Source organism: Panthera leo, chromosome D4 (assembly GCF_018350215.1).
Source record: "Panthera leo isolate Ple1 chromosome D4, P.leo_Ple1_pat1.1, whole genome shotgun sequence".
Lineage (NCBI taxonomy): Eukaryota > Metazoa > Chordata > Mammalia > Carnivora > Felidae > Panthera > Panthera leo.
Genome location: NC_056691.1, coordinates 93,653,253 through 93,674,196, shown reverse-complemented (window position 1 = coordinate 93,674,196; position 20,944 = coordinate 93,653,253). Strand labels below are relative to the sequence as shown.

General features: G+C 44.4%; 1 protein-coding gene across 5 annotated transcripts in view; it reads right to left on the bottom strand.

Annotated features, from left to right (window-relative positions):
- Positions 1 to 20,944, bottom strand: part of EHMT1 (euchromatic histone lysine methyltransferase 1) — a 153,079-nt gene that overhangs the window by 107,435 nt on the left and 24,700 nt on the right. The window contains exon 1 of one of the 5 annotated variants that reach the window (XM_042913128.1): positions 10,985 to 12,486. The exons of the other annotated variants lie outside the window; for them this stretch is intronic. The gene's annotated coding sequence lies outside the window, so the exon portion shown is untranslated. Of the gene's footprint in view, positions 1 to 10,984; positions 12,487 to 20,944 lie in introns of those variants that run through there. 5 annotated transcript variants of the gene reach the window in all.

Genomic DNA, 20,944 nt, shown 5'->3' with positions numbered 1-20,944 from the left:
CAAAATCCTGGAGCTTAAGGATGAGTACAGTTCTGAGGATTTCAGTTGGACCCCTGCATACTACAGTGCTGGTTACACATATGGCAGAAACAATGAAACCATAGTGTGTCTGTGACTGAAAAGACTGAATTCCGTGTGTCCCTCAGACTGAGGGCTCTCTGTTAAGTCGCCATGCTAGCTTCTAATTATCATCGACCATGGCTGCTAAGAAAACCTGATGAACAATAATCTTTTTTTTTTAACATTTTTTATTGTTTATTTATTTTTGAGAGAGACACAGCATGAGTGCAGGAGGGGCAGAGAGAGAGGGAGACACAGAATCTGAAGCAGGCTCCAGGCTCTGAGCTGTCAGCATAGACCCTGACGTGGGCTTGAACTCACAAACCATGAGATCATGACCTAAGCTGAAGTTGGACACTTAACCGACTGAGCCACGCAGGTGCCTCAACAATAATCTTGTAATGGCAAAATAGTACTAATTAAAAACAGTGGCATTTCATGCTGAATGTGAACAGTGCAGTTTTGACCTTTCTTAATGGACTATTTCTTCTGATACATCTATATATGTAAAAGGCGATCAGCTTGAGGTTTCTAACAGCATAAGCAACAACAACCTCCACAAGTAGCATAATTATATTCATTAGTCATGGCATGACTCTGTGAAAGAAAATCTATCACTGCCTATGAAAATTCTTACAGTTTTCCTTAAATATGTGTAAAAGAGACTAGAAACAGTCACATATACAAATAAGAACATAGTACAAGGTGAGGGCATTTCAAATCAGTAGAAGAGGGGATAATTAACAAAATGGTCACTGAGGCCACCGGCTGGCCATGGGAGAAAGGCCATCACAAACATGAATCAATGGGTGCAGGGATAACATATAGTGCAGCACAACTGTACAAGCACTAGGAGAAATCCTTGGTGACCCTGAAGTGAGGAACCCCTGATTCTAAGCCTAACTAACTCCACGACCAGGAATCACAAAAGAAAAGCTTTACAGATTTAACTACCAAAATATTTTAAGCACTTATGTGACAAAATAAAGAAATAACTCTAAAAGCCTGGAAAAAAAAGGGGTGAGGGGTGCTGGTCCTGGATGGATCAGTCGGTTAAGCAACCAACTCTTTATTTCAGCTCAGGTCATGATCTCATAGTTCATGGGATTGAGCCCCATTTAGGGCTCTGTACTGACATTGCAGAGCCTGCTTGGGATTCTCTCTCTCCCTCTCTCTCACTCGCACATGTGTATGTGTATTCAAAAAAATATATGCAGTGTATGGGCTTAGTACCTTTAATATACTCTTAACCCAAGAAGGAACAGATAAATAGTAACTCCAAATCAATTTTGTAAAGACAGAGACCACCAACAAAGTAACAGGCAAAAAAGTGAAACAGGCATTCCCAAGTTGCCAACAGATGCACATACAGGCAGATGCTTGGCCCTGAATGTGACCAAGGGCTGGAGAAGGGGAGGAGTTCCCTAGCTCCCCCATAGCAGCGAGATCACACAGCAAGCAAGTATGCCATAGATTTCCTAAAAACGCAGACCAGTCTTCTCACAAGGATGCAATCTAAAAACACAGACCAATCTTCTCACAAGGATGCAATAACCCTTAACAAAACAGGAAATGAACCCAGCAACATGTAAACATAATTACACATCCATGACCATGTGAGATCTACCCCAAGAACACAAGGTTGGGGGGCGGCTGGGTGGCTCAGTCGGTTGGGCGGCCAACTTCAACTCAGGTCATGATCTCGCAGTCTGTGGGTTTGAGCCCTGCGTCGGGCTCTGTGCTGGCAGCTCAGAGCCTGGAGCCTGCTTTCGATTCTGTGTCTCCCTCTCTCTCTGCCCCTCCCCTGCTTGCTCTCTGTCTCTTTCTCAAATAATAAACATTAAAAAAAAAATTTTTTTTTAATTACAAAAAAAAAGAATGCAAGGTTGGTTTAACATCTGAAAATCAATGCAACAATTATTAACAGAATATAGGACAAAAACCACAATGATTAAAAAAAAAAAAACCAAAACACAAAAAACCCATAATGATCATCTCAACAGATGAAAAAAAAAAAAAAAAAAAAAAAAAAAACACATCTGACACTGACTTCAAGCTGTATTACAAAGCTGTAATCATCAAGACAGTATGGTACTGGCACAACAACAGACACTCAGATCGATGGAACAGAATAGAGAACCCAGAAATGGACCCAGAAACATATGGCCAACTAATCTTTGACAAAGCAGGAACAAATATCCAATGGAATAAAGACAGTCTCCTCAGCAAGTGGTGCTGGGAAAACTGGACAGCAACATGCAGAAAAATGAACCTGGACCACTTGCTTACACCAGACACAAAAATAAACTCAAAATGGATGAAAGACCTTAACATAAGACAGGAAGCCATCAAAGTCCTTGAGGAGAAAGCAGGCAAAAGCCTCTCTGACCTCAGCTGCAGCAACTTCTTACTCAACACGTCTCCAAAGGCAAGGGAAACAAAAGCAAAAATGAACCACTGGGACCTCACCAAAATAAAAAGCTTCTGCACAGCGAAGGAAACAATCAGCAAAACTAAAAGGCAACCGATGGAATGAGAGAAGATATTTGTAAATGACGTATCAGGTAAAGGGTTAGCATCCAAAATCTATAAAGAACTTATCAAACTCAACACCCAAAAAACAAATAATCCAGTGAAGAAATGGGCAAAAGACATGCATAGACACTTCTCCAAAGATGGCGAACAGACATGAAAAAATGCTCGACATCACTCATCATCAGGGAAATACACATCAAAACCACAAGGAGATACCACCTCACACCTGTCAGAATGGCTCACATTAACAACTCAGGCAACAACAGATGTTGGCGAGGATGTGGAGAAAGAGGATCTCTTTTGCACTGTTGGTGGCAATGCAAGCTGGTGCAGCCACTCTGGAAAACAGTCTGGAGGTTCCTCAAAAAACTAAAAATAGAACTACCCTACGACCCAGCAATTGCACTACTAGGCATTTATCCAAGGGATACAGGTATACTGTTTCGAAGGGGCACGTGCACCCCCATGTTTACAGCAGCACTATCAGCAATAGCCAAAGTATGGAAAGAGCCCAAATGTCCATCAACAGATGAATGGATAAAGATGTGATATGCATACACAATGGAGTAGTACAAGGCAATCAAAAAGAATGAAATCTTGCCATTCTCAACTACATGGATGAAAGTAGAGGGTATTATGCTGAGCGAAATTAGAGAAAGACAAATATCATAGGATTTTACTCACATGAGGACTTTAAGATACAAAACAGATGAACATTAAGGGAAGGGAAGCAAAAATAATATAAAAACAGGGAGGGGGACAAAACGTTAAGAGACTCTTAAACAGAACAAACAGAGGATTACTGGAGGGGTTGTGGGGGGGGGGGGGGAATGGGCTAAATGGACAAGGGACATTAAGGAATCTACTCCTGAAATCACTGTTGCACTATATGCTAACTAACTCAGATGCAAATTCAAAAAATAAATAAAAATTTTAAAAATAATAAAATAACAAAATTTTAAAAATCTGACAAAATTCTTTCATGATCTGCACAATGCACTGGGGGCTCTAGCCAATGCAGGGCAGTGACAGCAGGCAGAGGGGGTGTCTAACACAAGTAAGAAAAGGTAACAGTTACCCCTAAGCCTACCGCCAATAGTAAACACCTTAGTGTATCACTTACAGCTTTTTACGTTAACAAAATAATATACTTATTTTTAATCCATTCTGTCATTGAACCTGATGATAGAGGTCTCTCTCTATAACATCATATGCAAGACATGCAATGGTGTATCACATGGCTACAGCCGACTGCTTAGCTATTACAAGCATCACGGATACTAACCGTGCACGTCTCCAGTGAAGCTCCCCTCTTCATGCACTCACCATGCTGTGTGCTTCCTACATTTTCCACCAGATCCCACCACCACCTTCTTACTGTAAATCACATCATCCCGAAAGTCACCAATAAAAAGAAAATGGTCTACTCATTTTTCTGCCTTCAATCTCTGTCCTTTCCCACTTAGTACATCTATTCTGCAGTTAGAATTATCTTTCTAGAGTTGTGACCTCACCACAATCTGAAAACACCCAGTGTTTCCCACCTCGCATGGGCTCTGGCTCGCACCTCCCAGCACAGCACAGAGGTGCTTTGGCACTCTAGGCCAGGGGTCCACTGGCCAAATCGAGCCCAAGCCTATTTCCGTACTTCCCACGAACTAAAAACTATATTTTTTTAGTTATAAATATAAAAAAGAATATGCATTAAAAGCCAGGTGTGGCCTGCACACCTGGCCCTTTCCAGGAAGTTTGCTAACCCCTAACCCAGCCCAACAATTTTTAGGCACCAAAAGAGCCTGCCAAACATATGGAAGTGCTGACGCATCAAGCTACTGACGGTGGCTTGAACAGAGCCCTTGAGTCTCCGTCACTGCCTTGGTCCACCCCCCAGCTTTCATCCTCCAAGATAAAACTCTGCCACTCAGCCAGGCAAAGCCCCCAGGGTTCATCCGGCTGATCACATGCTGCACTGAGACTCCCTAAGCACCTCTATCTCAGCAGGAAGGGGCCCCTGAGCAGCATGGGCTCGGATTTACTCATCTTTGCAACCCAGCATCTAGCAGAGTACCTGGCACGTAACACATATTCCCGGACTTTCTGAAGAACACATTTTTTTTTTAAATGTTTTTATTTATTTCTGAGACAGAGACAGAGCATGAGCGGGGGAGGGGCAGAGAGAGAGGGAGACACAGAATCCGAAGCAGGCTCCAGGCTCCGAGCTGTCAGCACAGAGCCCGACGCGGGGCTCGAACTCACAAACCGTGAGATCATGACCTGAGCCGAAGTCAGTCGCTCAACCGACTGAGCCACCCAGGCACCCCATAAAGAACACACTTTAAACGATGATTAAGGGGTTGATGATTAAGTCGGTTGAGCCTGGAGCCTGCTTCGGATTCTGTGTCTCCCTCTCTCTCTGCCCCTCCCCCGCTCATGCTCTGTCTCAGAAATAAATAAGCATTAAAAATGATGATTAAGTGGGGCGCCTGGGTGGCTCAGTCGGTTGAGCGGCCGACTTCGGCTCAGGTCATGATCTCGCGGTCCGTGAGTTCGAGCCCCGCATCGGGCTCTGTGCTGACAGCTCGGAGCCTGGAGCCTGTTTCAGATTCTGTGTCTCCCTCTCTCTGACCCTCCCCTGTTCATGCTCTGTCTCTCTCTGTCTCAAAAATAAATAAACGTTAAAAAAAAAAAAAAAATTTTTTTTTTTAAATAAATAAAAATGATGATTAAGTATACAATGCAGGCCTATGACATCAAGAGACAAGTCATGTGATGGCAGGAAGACTGCACAAAGTAACGCACAGCACGCCCCCAAGTGCATCTGGACGTGCACTTCAAGATTGGACACAAGAATAAAGAGCACAAAAGGAAAGCTCCAGAGTTGAAAGCCAAGTGTTCGAGGACATGTGCTGGGTTGGAGTGAGCTGGACGGACCACAGTGTGGAGCGCTGGAAGAAGTGAGGGGAGCTGGAGAACCCACTATGGGCTTTAATGTCTATCATCTTAACATCCCTTGGTACAGGACACCCGGGGGACTGGTATGGTTGAGCGACCGACTCTTGATTTTGGCTCAGGTCGTGATCCCAGAGTTGCGGGATCAAGCCCCACACTGGGCTCCACACTGAGCATAGAATCTGCTGGGGATTCTCTCTCTCCCTCTGCCCCTTCCCCAAGGATCCTCTCTCTCTTAAATAAAAAAAATAAAATAATAAGTTTTAACATTCCTTGATAGATGTCAGTAAATCCTGTTTAACTTCTGTTGGCCCCTAGAATTTGCTTCTTAAAGTATGGTCGCATGGAGACCAGTCCTGATGAAGCCCTGGGGTTTATTCAGGTTACAGGTGTACAGCTTTCATTAAGTGTCTATCTACCAAATGGCAGGTGCTGTTGTCCCTCTGTGCTCTTTGTGCTCCAGGACTAAGGCCCATATCTTTGTGTTTTAGAAATTCTCCCTTGCAGTCCCGGGCACCTCTCTATCACCCATTTCCTCTCATTATACATCAGAGAGAGGGGACAGAGCAGCTGTAACTGGTCACCACCCACCTCAGCCCTCTGGGTGAGTCAGACTGTGTGCTTTATTCCAGGGCAAAACACTGGTCTGCCCTAGATCACCGGCTTCAACTGCAGGCTCCTAAGAACAATGGAGTTACCAGGAAGGACCCACAAATTTGCAGGCCCTCCCAGGATTGGCCGTGGGCCAAGCAAATAGTACATTACCACATATACAAGCTATTTTTTCATGTAGGTAGCATTACTAGATTGACCGTAATTTTGTTACTTTCTGTTCTCTCAATTAGTACATACTTTCCACAATTACTACCATGACAACAGCCTTCAAATTTTTTGATGTGAGGAAAAAGTTTTTAATATACTGAAAAAAATCTGGCAATTTCTAACACAGACTCCCCGAAGGCAGGACCTGCACCTCTTCCAGGTTCTGAAGCTCATCAGCCCTTAGCCCCTACGGAAACAGCCACCCAGTTTAATTTTTAGTCGGGCATTCCACTTCTCAGCACTGTGAGGCCATGTGGCACAGTCAGAGCACCGGCCAGCAGTAACTGACCACGACTTCTGGGCACATCCTCAGAGCCAGAGCTCAACACTGGCTCCAGCCCTCCCACAATTACAGTGCACCTTACACAGGGCACCTCCCCTCTGAGGGCAACCTTCTCTTCTGAAGAATGCAGGAGGTAAAAATAAGACTGGACAGAGTTTATATACCAAGAAAAAGGAGAAGCCCATTCCTCTTTTCAGATCGGAAGAGTAACTCAAGCAACAATCCTAGCTGAAATATCAGGAACATAAAAGTAGCAGAAGACAGAGGTGGGAGACCACAAACCCAGGAAGGTACAGTGGGTATCTACTGGTCACCAAAGAATACCCCAGTATGAGCACATACACAACAGATGACTTCTTATACTCTCAAGGATATCATTCTACAAAGCGGAACTGTACTAGCCTGAAAGGAAGATGTGCCTTTGCGACGCACCGTCCCTGTAAAAATGTTTAGAAAATCCCCAGTGGAGTTAGCATTCTAGCTTTATTAGAACAAAGGCACCATCTGGTGGTTAAAAGAATAAGTGCAGGCTATGGGAAGAAAGCCACAGAAATAAATATTAATAAATTTCCCTTCTAATCAGAAAGATTCTTGGAAAAAGACCACATTCCTAATCATATTGGTGATTAAAAAAAAATCTTTCTACAATACTGCTCTGTAACAGGATTGAAATAACATGGGAAAACAAACACATTTATAGCTGAATTTCATTCAAAATCCCTATTTTGTCAAAAAGACTGAGCATGATAAAGAAAGTAAACCAAGAGTTGAATGTTTGGAAGCATATGACCAAAAAAAGGTGGAATTTATCGCCCATCAGAATGCACGCTCTAGGAGAAACAGGAATTTTGTCGGAGGTTTTTTTTTTCCATTGCTGGGCTACCAAGCCCTTCAGTGTACAATAAAACAGTAGTTCTCAAGCATTCCAATCCCAGGACCATGTTATACTCTAGAGAGTACTAAGCATCCCAAAGAGATTTTGATCCTATGGATCACGGCTATTGATATTTACAAACCAAAATAGAGAAAATCTTAAAATCACTGTCCCTTCCTTTAAAAATAATAACACATTACATGCTAACATAAAATATTTTTATAAAAAGTAACTACTTTTCAAAAGAGAGAGAGGAGAGGCTCAGTCAGTTAAGCATATGACTCTTGATCTCAGCTCATGTCTTGATCTCAGGGTGATGAGGTCAAGCCCTGCGTTGGGCCCCAAGGGCCCCGCAGTGGGCCCCAAGATGGGCATGAAGCCTACTTAAAAAAAAGAAGAAGAAGAGAGAGTGTATGTGTCATTTTTTTACAAGTCTGCAAATATCTCTTCTAGCTTAAGGCTCACATGCCCTGCATCATGTAGCCAGCCTCTAGAAGTGTGCCCTCTAGCCTCCTGACAGACCGGGGTGGGAAAAGCCAACGATGTCCTCCCTGGTGTTAGTACAGACAGTCTGACCTTACAGGTCTGGAAGGGTCTTGGGGACCTGCTACTATGTCTGGTATGCAGCACGCGCTAATGGAGCTTTGTTGATGGGAGGGACAAAGGACAGAGCATGGGATGGAGATGGTAAGAGAAGGACAAGGGGGTAGGGAAAGGACCAAGTGCAGCCAAGTGTGGGAGGGGTGCGGCCTGGCCCCAAGCACTGCAGGGCTGGTACCCTTACTTCATACTGATTACAAGTATATGATGCAGCTGTTTTATTAGCTCTGTTTTCAGAGTATCACCTCCACCTGGGGTCATCTTCCCTTCAGGTTTTTACTGTAATTTAAAAAAAACTAATGAGCATTAATCACATGAATTGAAATGCAGATAAATAAGGGTTGCTGTTAATTTGTTTACCATAAAACTAATATATGCTCATTAAAAATTTTTTTTTAACATAACAAAAATCACAGTCAATCCAGCAATTCAGAATAACTAAGTAAACAACTGGTATATTTCCATTTCTTTCCTAAACTTAGTATGAAAGTTTTGTTTTTTTTTTGTTTTGTTTTGTTTTGTTTTTAACGTTTATTTATTTTTGAGACAGAGAGAGACAGAGCATGAACAGGGGAGGGGCAGAGAGAGAGGGAGACACAGAATCCGAAATGGGCTCCAGGCTCTGAGCTGTCCGCACAGAGCCCGACGCGGGGCTCGAACTCACGGACCGTGAGATCGTGACCTGAGCCGAAGTCGGACGCTTAACCGACCAAGCCACCCAGGCACCCCAGTATGAAAGTTTTTTTAATTGACATTCATCTTGGGGCGCCTGGATGGCGCAGTCAGTTGTATCTGACTTCGGCTCAGGTCATGATCTCACGGTTTGTGAGTTAAAGACCCACACTGGGCTTTCTGCTGTCCCACAGAGCCGGTTTCAGATGCTCTGTCCCTGCCTCTCTCTCTCTCTGCCTTCCCCCACTCATGCTCTACCTTGAAAGTAATAAACATTTTTAAAAGTTGATGATCATCTGTAAAGTATACAAGTACTAACAAAATCACTATAGATAGGAAACCCTTAGTAATCCATTATTTAACCTCTCTAAAAAAAAAAATTAATTAATTAAAGAAACTCTCCAAGTATGGGTGCACAGAAGATCACATACTGTATGATTCCATTTATATGAAAAGTCTAGAAGTCCAGAATACACAAATCTACAGAGACAGAACACAGATGCCTAACTAACTGCCAGGGGTTAAGGGGAGGAGAAAATGTGAGTGACTACTGATGGTATAAGGTTTCTTTTGGGGATCATGAAAATGTCCTGGATTTTTTGTGCTCTATTCATGGACATACCCAAGTTTCCAGACTAGTCATTCTGGTATATAATAGGTAATGAGTATCTGATGGATGGATAAATGGGGGAGTTGGTGGCTGCTGGAATGGATGGCGAGCGGGGGGGGATGGAGGGGTGGGGAGGAGAGTGAGTGGGAGAGTGGATGGGGGGTGGGGGGCGTGAGTGGGTGGAAAGTGGACGGGGGGGGGGGGCGGTGAATGGGGGTATTCCTCTGCTAGAAAGAGCCTGAAGTCTCATGTTGGTCAGGCTCCCAGAGGTGAACAGCCAGCACCACTTCTTCCTTTGGCGGTCCTCCTCCTCCTCCTCCTCCTCCTCCTCCTCCTCCTCCTCCTCCTCCTCCTCCTGCACACAGTTTCGCACAGTTCCAAGGGCCCCACTTCCTGCCCCAGGCAGAAAAGAACGTGCTCTTCAAAAATCTAAGAAGCAGCTGTGAGCTCTCCTTCGCAACATTTGCTCACTTTTCTTTTCCAAAGAAAGTCTGTGAAACAGAAATGCGTTAGAGGAAATGGACCTCGAAGAAGTCCCTCACAGCCTCTGTTACAATTCTACAGAGAGGCTTACCCTGAAGGTGAGCTAGTTTGGATGGGCCCTTTGCTGGATTCCGTGAAGCCCACCAAGCAGCACGCGCCCTACACAGCATGAACTCCAACACAGTTTCAAATGCCAAAAAGTCCATAGGGGCGCCTGGGTGGCGCAGTCGGTTAAGCGTCCGACTTTGGCCAGGTCACGATCTCACGGTCCGTGAGTTCGAGCCCCGCGTCAGGCTCTGGGCTGATGGCTCAGAGCCTGGATCCTGTTTCCGATTCTGTGTCTCCCTCTCTCTCTGTCCCTCCCCCGTTCATGCTCTGTCTCTCTCTGTCCCAAAAATAAATAAACGTTGAAAAAAAAAAATTAAAAAAAAAAAAAAAAAAAAGTCCAGGCCACTGTGATGAACAGCACAGAAGCGTATCCTTCCTCGACTAGTTCTCTAAAGACATGACAAAATGCTTGACTGACTGTATTTTTTATTTTAAAAGGCCACCAAAACTTTTTACCTCACTTGAATGTTTTCACTTTGGTTATGCTGTTTTCTCGTAATACCACGGTCCTCAGATGATTTGTGCTGCTTCAAGAAGATAAAAATCTTCTAACGTTTAAAAACACTCCCCATCTCTAAAATTCTCTTACAATGAAAAGCAAATGTCTACCTAAGAGAGGCCTCCCCCACCAACCGCCTGCCTTCCCCACGTGCCTAGGCTCTGCCCCCACCTTGCACCTGCAGGCTTCACCTGCCAACGGTCTCCAGCCCACCCTGGTCTCCAGCCCACCCTTCGCACAGAAGGACCCTTCACCTGAGAGGGGTGGGGAAGGGGGAGGGAGGGAAGAGGAGAAGGAGAAGAAAGGGAGGGGAGGCCAGAGCCTGCCCTTGCACAGGGTGCGACCTCAACATGGCCTGGGGAAAAGTTCCTCTAAAAGCACACTTTCCACTCAGAAAATAAGAAAACAAACGCTCCATTATGGGCTACGCTGCTAACATGAACCACCAATGAAATTTCCATCACAGGTGTTCAACACGCATCTGCATACCTGGTTAAATGGTTCCTCTCAGAACCACCACCCACAGCGGCGCCATTTCCCAGCGGGCCAGCGGGTGCAGGGCCTGGATTCACAGTGGCCCCGCGTTCAAGGGCAGGCACAAAGGAGCCGTCCCTATTGTTCCCTCTTCCTCATTCCGCTGGCTGAGCTGGAGTTTCCTCAGATCTAGGAGAGTAGCCTACCCTCCCCCACCCTTTTGTTCCAAGAATACAGTTCTAGAACAGGCAGCCTATGCACCAATCTGCTCCAATCCTGCGATTTCCAATAAGTAAAACCACAGCCCCTCACCAGGTCGCTCCCCCCAAGATGTGTCTAGCACGTGCTTATCCACGGTCTTGCTTTTCTACGGAACAGCTGAGAAAGCCCTTGTGGAAGCTCTGCTGCCTTGGGTCTCGGCATCTCTCCACGACCTCATTTCTGTCGTTCCAAGGAAAATGGAGTCCCCCACTCACCAAGGCAGACAGGGCCATCCTGCAACCTGAACACGTGCTCAAGCAGATCCCATTAGGCAAGGCACCGCCTTCCAAGGGGCACTCTTGGGGAGTGGTCAGTGCCAGTCTCAAGCCCGGAGCTGACAGACTTCTTTCTCCTCAGCCTGCATGGAAAATGAGCCAACTGCAAAATAACATGGCCAGATCCTCCACACACAGCCTGGCTGGTCCCCGGCCCCCACACTCTCTCACTCATGCCCTCCTTGCTCCCCATCACCACTGAGGCCACCATGGGGCAGGGAAGGAAAAAACGAGGCAACACCATTAGTCAGCCAAAGCTTCCAGTACTTTCTCTGTAAACGTCGAAGCAAGAGAAAAAATACTGGCTTATCATCAGCTTAACTAACAGGCCTTACATAGTTTTCGATAATCAGAGCTTTGGAGGGATCGCCCACCCCCACTCCCAAGAAAGCACACACATCTGGTGACAGGACATCACGACAGGGTTATTCTGTAGGGGGTGGGGTGGGGCGGGGGTGGGACAAGGAGGTGACCCCACCAACACCCTACCTCCTCGGCCCTGCCCCCAGCCTAGGAGCACCTTCGTGAAGAAAGGGGTTAAACGAGAGAGGAAAAATATTAAACGCCACGTTCCTTGCCTGCACCTCTATCCATTTTTTCCCTCCTGCACTAGTGCAGTTGTTGGCTGCGGCCACTGCAGGGGAATCACAGCAGCTCCACTGCCCTTTTCCACCATCTGTAAGCACCTCCTGAAATGGAGGGAGCCCAAGGCAGGGAGCAGTCCAGAGGTACAGGCCCACAGTGCACCTGAACCCCCTCAGATGGTTACAACGAACATTTTAAGTGAGCGGAGTTTTCTCAGGAGGAAACCATTCTACGTTTATCGTCTTCACCCTAAAAATGGGGAAAGGTCTTTTTAAAGAAACCATCAAAACAGCTCATCCCTACCACCGCCAAAAGAAAAATCACTCTTAGGGTCTCTTGGGATCAGCTTTGTATAAAAAATACTAACAGAAACCTAGGACAGGAACCTGAGGTCAAGTCTAAGGGAACAAGAGTCCTCTTACCAGCCCTGTCATAAGGAACTCACCTTACAGATGACCTTTAGAGCCAAGAACCCAGTGACTGAATCACAGGGAAGCAAACCTAAAGCTTGCCGTGTACATCAGACCCCTCCTCCAAGTGCTCCTGCCCTCCCAGCGCAAGCACACCTTGGAGGGGGGCGGTCTCAGGGCCCCAGTCAAGTGTGAGAGCAGCGGGTCTCCGCCCACATGTCCCCCATCCTCCACTATGGAATTTCCTCTTTAGGAGAAGAGACCCTTCCACAGCTGTGCCGCCCCTCCAATCAAGTCCGAGTTGTGGCTCTTAACACAAAACGAAATATTTGAAGCCCCTTTTTTAAAAGAGGCAATATTTTAAAAGTAGTGTTTCAAGCAAACTTCAAAATAAAACCACAAATATTATTTCCTATTTTTGAGGTTATATGAAAAAAATAATACTAACCTTCCTATATAAATGCTCTTCTGTAAACTCCCTACCCACCATGCTGTATTTTCGGTTGGATGCTGGGGCCTGCGGGCTGTGGCTGAACCCCAGAACCATCATAGGGAGGGGGGTCAAGTCAAAGGTCAGCCAGAAAAATGAAGGTCATTCTTCTTGAAGTACCTGGATTCCATTCAGCCAAGAGCAAACGACAAAGACACCAAACTCAGACACAGACTGGAAGTTCAGCTGTAGAACACACATTATCGATGGAGCCACGGTCCTGTACAAATCTACCGACAGCTCACGAAGAACAGACAACAATCCGACCCCACCCTGAGTTCCCACTCGTCAGACTTACAAAGGAAAGAAAAGTCAGGCTGATTAAAGAAACATAAAAGCACAGGTAATGAAAACAGATACAACTATTCGCTCATTACTAAGAAAATGCATTTAAAACAACGAAGATACCATTTTCACCTATCAGATGGGCAAAAAATCTTAAACCCTGACAATATGAGAGTAGGGATAAACAGGCAATTCTCATATACTGTTGAGATAATAAAATTAATGAAACCGCATTGGGGGCAGCTTGGCAACATTTATAAAATTTTAACACATACGTAACCCTTGGCAAGGCAAGGGTTATTTTTTAGTTTACCCTAAGATACCCTCGCAAAAGGACTCCAAATCATACCTAACAAGGACATCCACTCAGCCTTCTTTCTAGATTAGACCATCTAAAATATCCACCAACCTGGGGTGCGTGGGTGGCTCAGTTGGTTAAGCGTCCGACTCTTGGTTTCAGCTCAGGTCATGATCTTGCAGTTTGTGGGTTCGAGCCCCTCATTAGGCTCTGCACTGTTAGCATGGAGCCTGCCTAGGGTTTCTCTCTTTCCCTTTCTCTCTGCCCCTCCCCTACTTGCTCTTGCTCTCTCTTTCTCTCTCTCAAAATAATAAATTTTTTAAAAATATAGTGAAATGAATAAATAAATATCCACCAACTAGATACAGAAATTGTTAGAGGCTCACAAGGAAATACTTAAAAGCTCTTGAAAAGTGTAAGAAAAAGCTGATGAGCTACTGGGGGAAAACCATGGAGACAAACACAAGTTAAGGTACAGAAGAGTGTGTCTGTGAGATCCCTGTAAGAACAGAGATGCTGGCATGCGCACAAAAATCTTTTGGGAAGGAATTATAAGAAATTATTAATAGCACGTGACCTTTGTAAGGAAGATTAAGAGCAGAAAGGATGCAAAAAGTTACCCTGCAACATGCACCTTTCCTTACTATTTATTCTTCTTTTCTTTGGGCCACCAGTGTGCTAAGAATTCTGATGCACCCAGCCTTGCACAGTGTGCTGGCCCCACTGGGCCCTGCTTCTCCACCTACTCAGTTCTTTAACCATGTACTAAGCACCCATTGCCCCACCAGTCACAGCAAAACCAGAATCTTGACGAGAATCTCTGCCCAACCAGCCACATGGTCTCCCCAGGCCATCACCCCTACCTCTTCATACCCAAAATAACTATCCAAACAGAACCTGTGGACTGCAGCTTCATGGAAAAAGGTCACCAATACCTCTGTCAAGGGCTTAACAACAAATCCATCTAAAGAAGGTATAAATGAACAGGAAAATGAATCCAAGAGATGGAAAGAGACAATAAAATAATTGGTAATTTCTATTATAAATGAAAACTTCTAAGGAATACATCAGCAACTTGAATCCAAAAGCATAGAAAACACTACCAGGCATTACTGGGTGTATCCCAGGTATACAAGTGTGATTTAACTTTATAAAATTCATAAATGTAATCTACCAATTTAACAGATTTTTTTTAATGTTGGTAAAATTCAATACCCAAGTATGATTTTAAAAACTCAGTAAATTAGGAACAGAAATTTCCTTATTCTGATAAAGAGTATTAAAAAACTAATAAAGTAAACATCATGCTGTGATATTGCAATTTATTACAGGAAATATGTATTTGGTCTTCTTCCTCATTTCTGGCTCAAGTCCCCAAAACTTCTGCAATTTCCCAAGCATAGAGAGTGATGCAGGTGTTTTTTATGTTAATGAGATGACTTTGGGAAAGCCCTAAAGGATGGGAACTGCTTGCCCATGAATCCTGCCAACCACAGGATTAGAGGGGTAGGACTTCCAGTCCCAACCAGACCTCTGGGGAGGTCAGAGGGGCTGGAGGCTGAATCAATTGCCCACCAATGGCCAATGAGTTTAATAAACAGCTAAGTAATAAAGCCTCCATAAAAACCCTAAAGGGCAGGGCTCAGAGAACCTCCAGATTGGTAAACACGTGGAGATTTTCAGGAAAAGCAGCACACCTGGTGAGGGCATGTAAGTACCTGCCCTTCCACACACCTGGCCCTGGGCATCTCTTTCATTGGGCTATTCCTGAGTTATATCTCTTTATAATAAACCAGGAATCTAGTAAGATGAGTCTCTTGAGTTCTGTGAGCCATTCTCGCAAATTAATCAAACCTAAGGAGAAGGTCAATGGAACCTCCAATCTGTAGCCAGTCAGTAGCAGAGGCAACCACCTGGATTTGTGACTGGCATCTTAAATGGGAGAAGGAGCAGTCTTGTAGGACTCAACACTTAACCTGTGGAACCAGATACTTTCTCCAAGTAATGTCAGAAATGAGTTGAATTCATGGACACTGTACACCCTGCTGGTATCAGAGAACTGCTTGGTACTGTATGTGGGGAATGGCCCTCCCCACATGGAATTGGGCCAAGGAACCCCAAAAGACATTGTAAATGCATTTCCTACAAAATCCAGAATTGGATTGATGAGTTCAAGCCCCACACCAGGCTCTGTGCTGGCAGTGTGACGCCTGCTTAGGATTCTCTCTCTCCTTCTCTCTCTCTCTGCCTCTCCTGCTCTCATTCTCATTCTCATTCCCTCTCTCTCTCTCTCTCTCTCTCAATAAACAAACAAACAAACTTAAAATTTTTAAAAAAGGAATAATAATAAAAATAAACAACGGGCGCTTGGGTGGCTCAGTTGGTTAAGCATCTGACTCATGATTTCAGGTCAGGTCATAATCTCACGGTTTCTGAGTTCAAGCCCTGAATCAGGCTCTATGCTAACAGCACAGAACCTGCTTAGGATTCACTCTTTCTGCCCCTCCCCTGCTTGCACACACCCACACTCTCTCTCTAAATAAATAAATAAACTTTAAAAAAATGAATAAATAAATAAATAAATAAACGAAACCAAGAACAAGGGCAACCACCAGCATTGCCTCCATTCAACACTAACTGGTACAATTAGACAAGAAATTTGCAGTATGAGTATCAGAAAGGAAGAAATAAGACTGTTAGTACTTGCAGATCACATGACCTATAAATGACTAGGAATAACAGCAGAGCTTAGGAAGGTGACTGTATGTAAGGTTAAATATTCAGCTGCCTTGCTATGTACCACCAGTGAACAATTAGACATGGTAATAACAGAGAGAACATCATTTAATGATGGCATCAGAGAATCATCGGTTTAGGAAAAATATAATTTCATTGAAACTTTTTATTAAAAAACTGAATGAATAGGGATGTCTGGGTGGCTCAGCTGGTGAAGCACCCGACTTTGGCTCATGTCATGATCTCATGGTTCGTGAGTTCAAACCCTGCATCAGGCTCTCTGCTGTCAGCACCAAACCCGCTGTGGGTCCTCTGTCTTCCTCTTTCTGCCCCTCATACCCCTTATCTCAAAAATAAACATTAAAAAAAAATTTTTTTTAAACCTAAATGAATAGAGAGACATACTATATTCACAAATAGGAAGACACAATATTGGGAAGATGTCCATTCTCATCAAATTGATCTACAGATTCAATGCAATTCCAATTAATATCCCAATAACATTTTTCATGAAGTTTGAGGATTCTAAAGTTTATATTAAAAAATAAAGGGTCAAAATTATCCAGAATGCTTTTGAAGGAAGCATGGAGGAGTGACTTGCCCTACTAATTTCCAGGATGTATGATGAAACAAGATAACTAAGCAGCATACTGCTGCTGGCAAGCTGGCCAAAGGCATAAATCCAGAAAGAAATTCACACACATGTGAATTCTGAGATATGGGGCATCAGTTTCATGGAGAAAGGAAGACCTGTTCAATACCTGAAGCTAGGAAGAAATGATGCAGGACATGAAAAAAGAGGACACGGAATCCCAACTGACATTTTTTAAAAATCTTTTTTTAAATACAAGAAAAAAGCCAACTCCAGAAGAAATAAGGAATTCAACATCAAAAACTAAACTAAGGGGGTGCCTGGGTGGCTCAGTCGGTTAAGTGTCTGACTTTGACTCAGGTCATGATCTCACAGTTTTTGAGTTTGAACCCCACATCAGGCTGTCAGCAAACAGCCCACTTAGGATCCTCTGACCCTTCTCTATGCCTCTCCTCCACTTGCACTCTCTCTTTTTCTCAAAAATAAATAAAATTTAAAAAATAAAAATAAGAACACATTTTTAGGCCCCAATTTTTTTTTAATTTTTTAAAATTTTATTTATTTTTGACAGAGAGAAAGACAGAGCATGAGCAGGGGAGGGGCAGAGAGAGAGGGAGGCACAGAATCGGAAGCAGGCTCCAGGCTCTGAGCTGTCAGCACAGAGCCTGATGCGGGGCTCGAACTCACAGACCACAAGATCATGACCTGAGCCGAAGTCAGACACTCAACCGACTGAGCCACCCAGGCACCCCTCTTAGGCCTCAATTTTTAAGAAAATAATGTGACATTAAAATTTCTAAGTACTGAAAAGCACAGTTAGGAATGATATCTATCTTGGACTGGGCAGAAGAAAAGTAAATGGAAACAATCTGTGGAAAACAGTAAGCACTATGGAAAAAAGCTACTTAAAATACATGTACTGGCCACCAGCGTTCATATGTAACATTCATAATGGACACCTACACTGGCGCATAAAGGTGCACAATAATCTACAAGGACAAGCACTGAAGCCACAGTGCACAGAGAGACACATGATGTGGTGCCCTCAAGTGCACATTCTTAAGCGAAGGGGACAGACAGGGCAGGACATCAAACCCCTGAAAAAAATATATGAAAAACTGCACCAAAACCATAAAAGACCTAGGAATAACCATAACCAAAGAGGTGAAAAATCTATACACTGAAAACTATAGAAAGCTTATGAAAGAAATGCAAGAGGACACACACAAAAAAGGAAAAATATTCCATGCTCCTGGATTGGAAGAACACTGTTAAAATGTCGATACTACCCAAAGCTATCTACATATTCAGTGCAATCCCTATCAAAATAACACCAGCATTCTTCACAGAGCTAGAACAAACAATTCTAAAATTTGTATGGAACCAGAAAAGACCCCGAATAGCCAAGCAATCTTGGAAAATGAAAACCGAAGCTGGAGGCATCACAATCCTGGACTTCAAGACGTATTACAAAGTTGTAATCATCAAGACAGTATGGTACTGGCACAACAACAGACACTCAGATCAACAAGTGGTGCTGGGAAAACTGGACAGCAACATGCAGAAAAATGAACCTGGACCACTTTCTCACACCAGACACAAAAATAAACTCAAAATGGATGAAAGACCTTAACATAAGACAGGAAGCCATCAGGAAGCCATCATTTCTCTGACATGAGTCAGTCAGAGAAAGACAAATATTATGTGACTTCACTCATATGAGGACTTTAAGACACAGAACAGATGAATATAAGGGAAGGGAAGCAAGAATAATATAAAGGGGGGGGGGAACAAAACCTAAGAGACTCTTAAATATAGAACACAAACAGAGGGTTGCTGGAGGGGTTGTGGGAGGGGGGGGATGGGCTAAATGGACAAGGGGCATTAAGGAATCTACTCCTGAAATCATTATTGCACTATATGCTACCTACCCTGGATGTAAATTAAATTTTAAAAAATGAAGGGGCGCCTGGGTGGCGCAGTCGGTTAAGCGTCCGACTTCAGCCAGGTCACGATCTCGCAGTCCGTGAGTTCAAGCCCCGCGTCAGGCTCTGGGCTGATGGCTCGGAGCCTGGAGCCTGTTTCCGATTCTGTGTCTCCCTCTCTCTCTGCCCCTCCCCCGTTCATGCTCTGTCTCTCTCTGTCCCAAAAATAAATAAAAAATGTTGAAAAAAAAAAAAAAATTTAAAAAAAAAAAAAATTTTTTTTAAATGAAAAAAACAAAAGATAACTTCAGATAAAAAACCAAGGTAAAGGAACAGAAAAACACAGGGCAGGTACTTTAGACACAAGAACATTCTAAGCACAAGGATAGCAAGGGCTCAGACCAGACAGGGAGGAGCCTGGTGAGTGGGAGGCAGGCTGGTCCAAGGCCTTTGACAAGCAGGGTCTACACTTTACGATAACAGAGTGGCTTTAAGGGAGGGAGGGGAGTAATCCGAGACTGGTATTTTTGTTTATGGTATTTTTGTTTAAGGCCCCTCTGGATTCCTGGCAGAAAATGAATCATACAAGCAAGAGTAAGTAACCAGAACCCTGCAATGGTCTAGAGACTGAGCGTGTGACTGACATCAAATTCATAGAAGTGGTCAGATTCCAGCTACATTCTCTCTAAATAGGCAGTTCTCAACCAGGGGCAATTTGCGCCACCACATCCCCCACCCCCAGATATTCTTCACTGTCATGACGGTGTCAGGAGGAGTGACTGGCATCTAGTGCGTCGAAGCCAGGGAGGCTGTTAGACCCTCTCTACTGCACAGGTTAGCCCTACAATAAAGAATGGCCAGGGCCACATTGTCCATACGATAAGTGAGGCTGAGAAGGCCTCTAGAGACTCCCTCCCTGGTGACTAATGCCATCTCTTGGTTTAATTTCCTCTCTACAGTATTGAGACTTCCACATCTGTATTTCCAGCTCAGACCTCCTTCTACCTAAACATCTCCACCTGAATGTACGTTAACGTATCTAACACCAAGCTTATGATCCACCCCCCGCAAATCTACTCTCCTTGGAACACCCCATCTCACTCTACCACCACTGCCAGAGCTCAAGCCCAAGGCCTCAAAATCTGGTTTTCTCTCTTTCATGTCACAAACTACACCCAATCCATCAGCAAATCCTTTTGGCTTACCCTTCAACATATTTCCAGGATCTGACCATTTCTCAAGACATTATCCTCAACTTCTCACTTGCCAATCTTGAATGTCCCAGCTTTATTTTATTTATTTATTTATTTTAAAGTAGGCTCCACACCCAACATGGAGCCCAACCTGGGGCCAGAACTCGTGATCCTGAGATCAAGACGCGGGCTGAGATCAAGAGTTGGACGCTTAACTGACCATGCCACCCAGGCACACCGAGTGTTCCATCTTTAAAACTTACCCTGAATCTGACCTTCTTTCTGTCTCCCCAAGCCACGTCTCCATCAGCTGACCACACAGCAGCTCTTCATGTCATCCGCTCACACGCTGGCCCCTCAGCTGATTCCCAACATGCAACAAGAATGGCCCTGTTCAAACTTAAGTCAGAACCTTCCATCTCCCCCAGAGGTTACCCACTTAACACCACTGCGGTGACACTGGCTTCCTCGCTGACTCCTCAAGACTGCAATGCCTGTCTTCCCACATCCCTCCTCATTTGCTCTTCCCACATCTGTGTCCTCTGCTGGGATACGAGCTCCTGTCCGTCTGGCTCACTGCCACATGCCCAGACGTGGCACGGGACAGACACCCAATCTGCACGTGATGACTGAGCAGACAGAGGTGCAGACCACATGTACACAACAACTAGAGACCAGCAGGACCCGTCCACAACCCTCTGCCCTCCTGGTTGTAGTTCTAGCCCATACTCGGGCCCAGCCCAGCTCCAAGGCAATCACAGACAATAGTCTTTATCAGGAAGGTGTTCGTAAAAGGAAATTTTAAAATAAATATCACTACCTTAACTCAAAATTTTCATTTCCTTCCAGTTTCTCTTCAGATGTACACATTTTACATGATCATGAGTCACACCAATCATTTTCCCTTAAACATTCCGTATCTCCA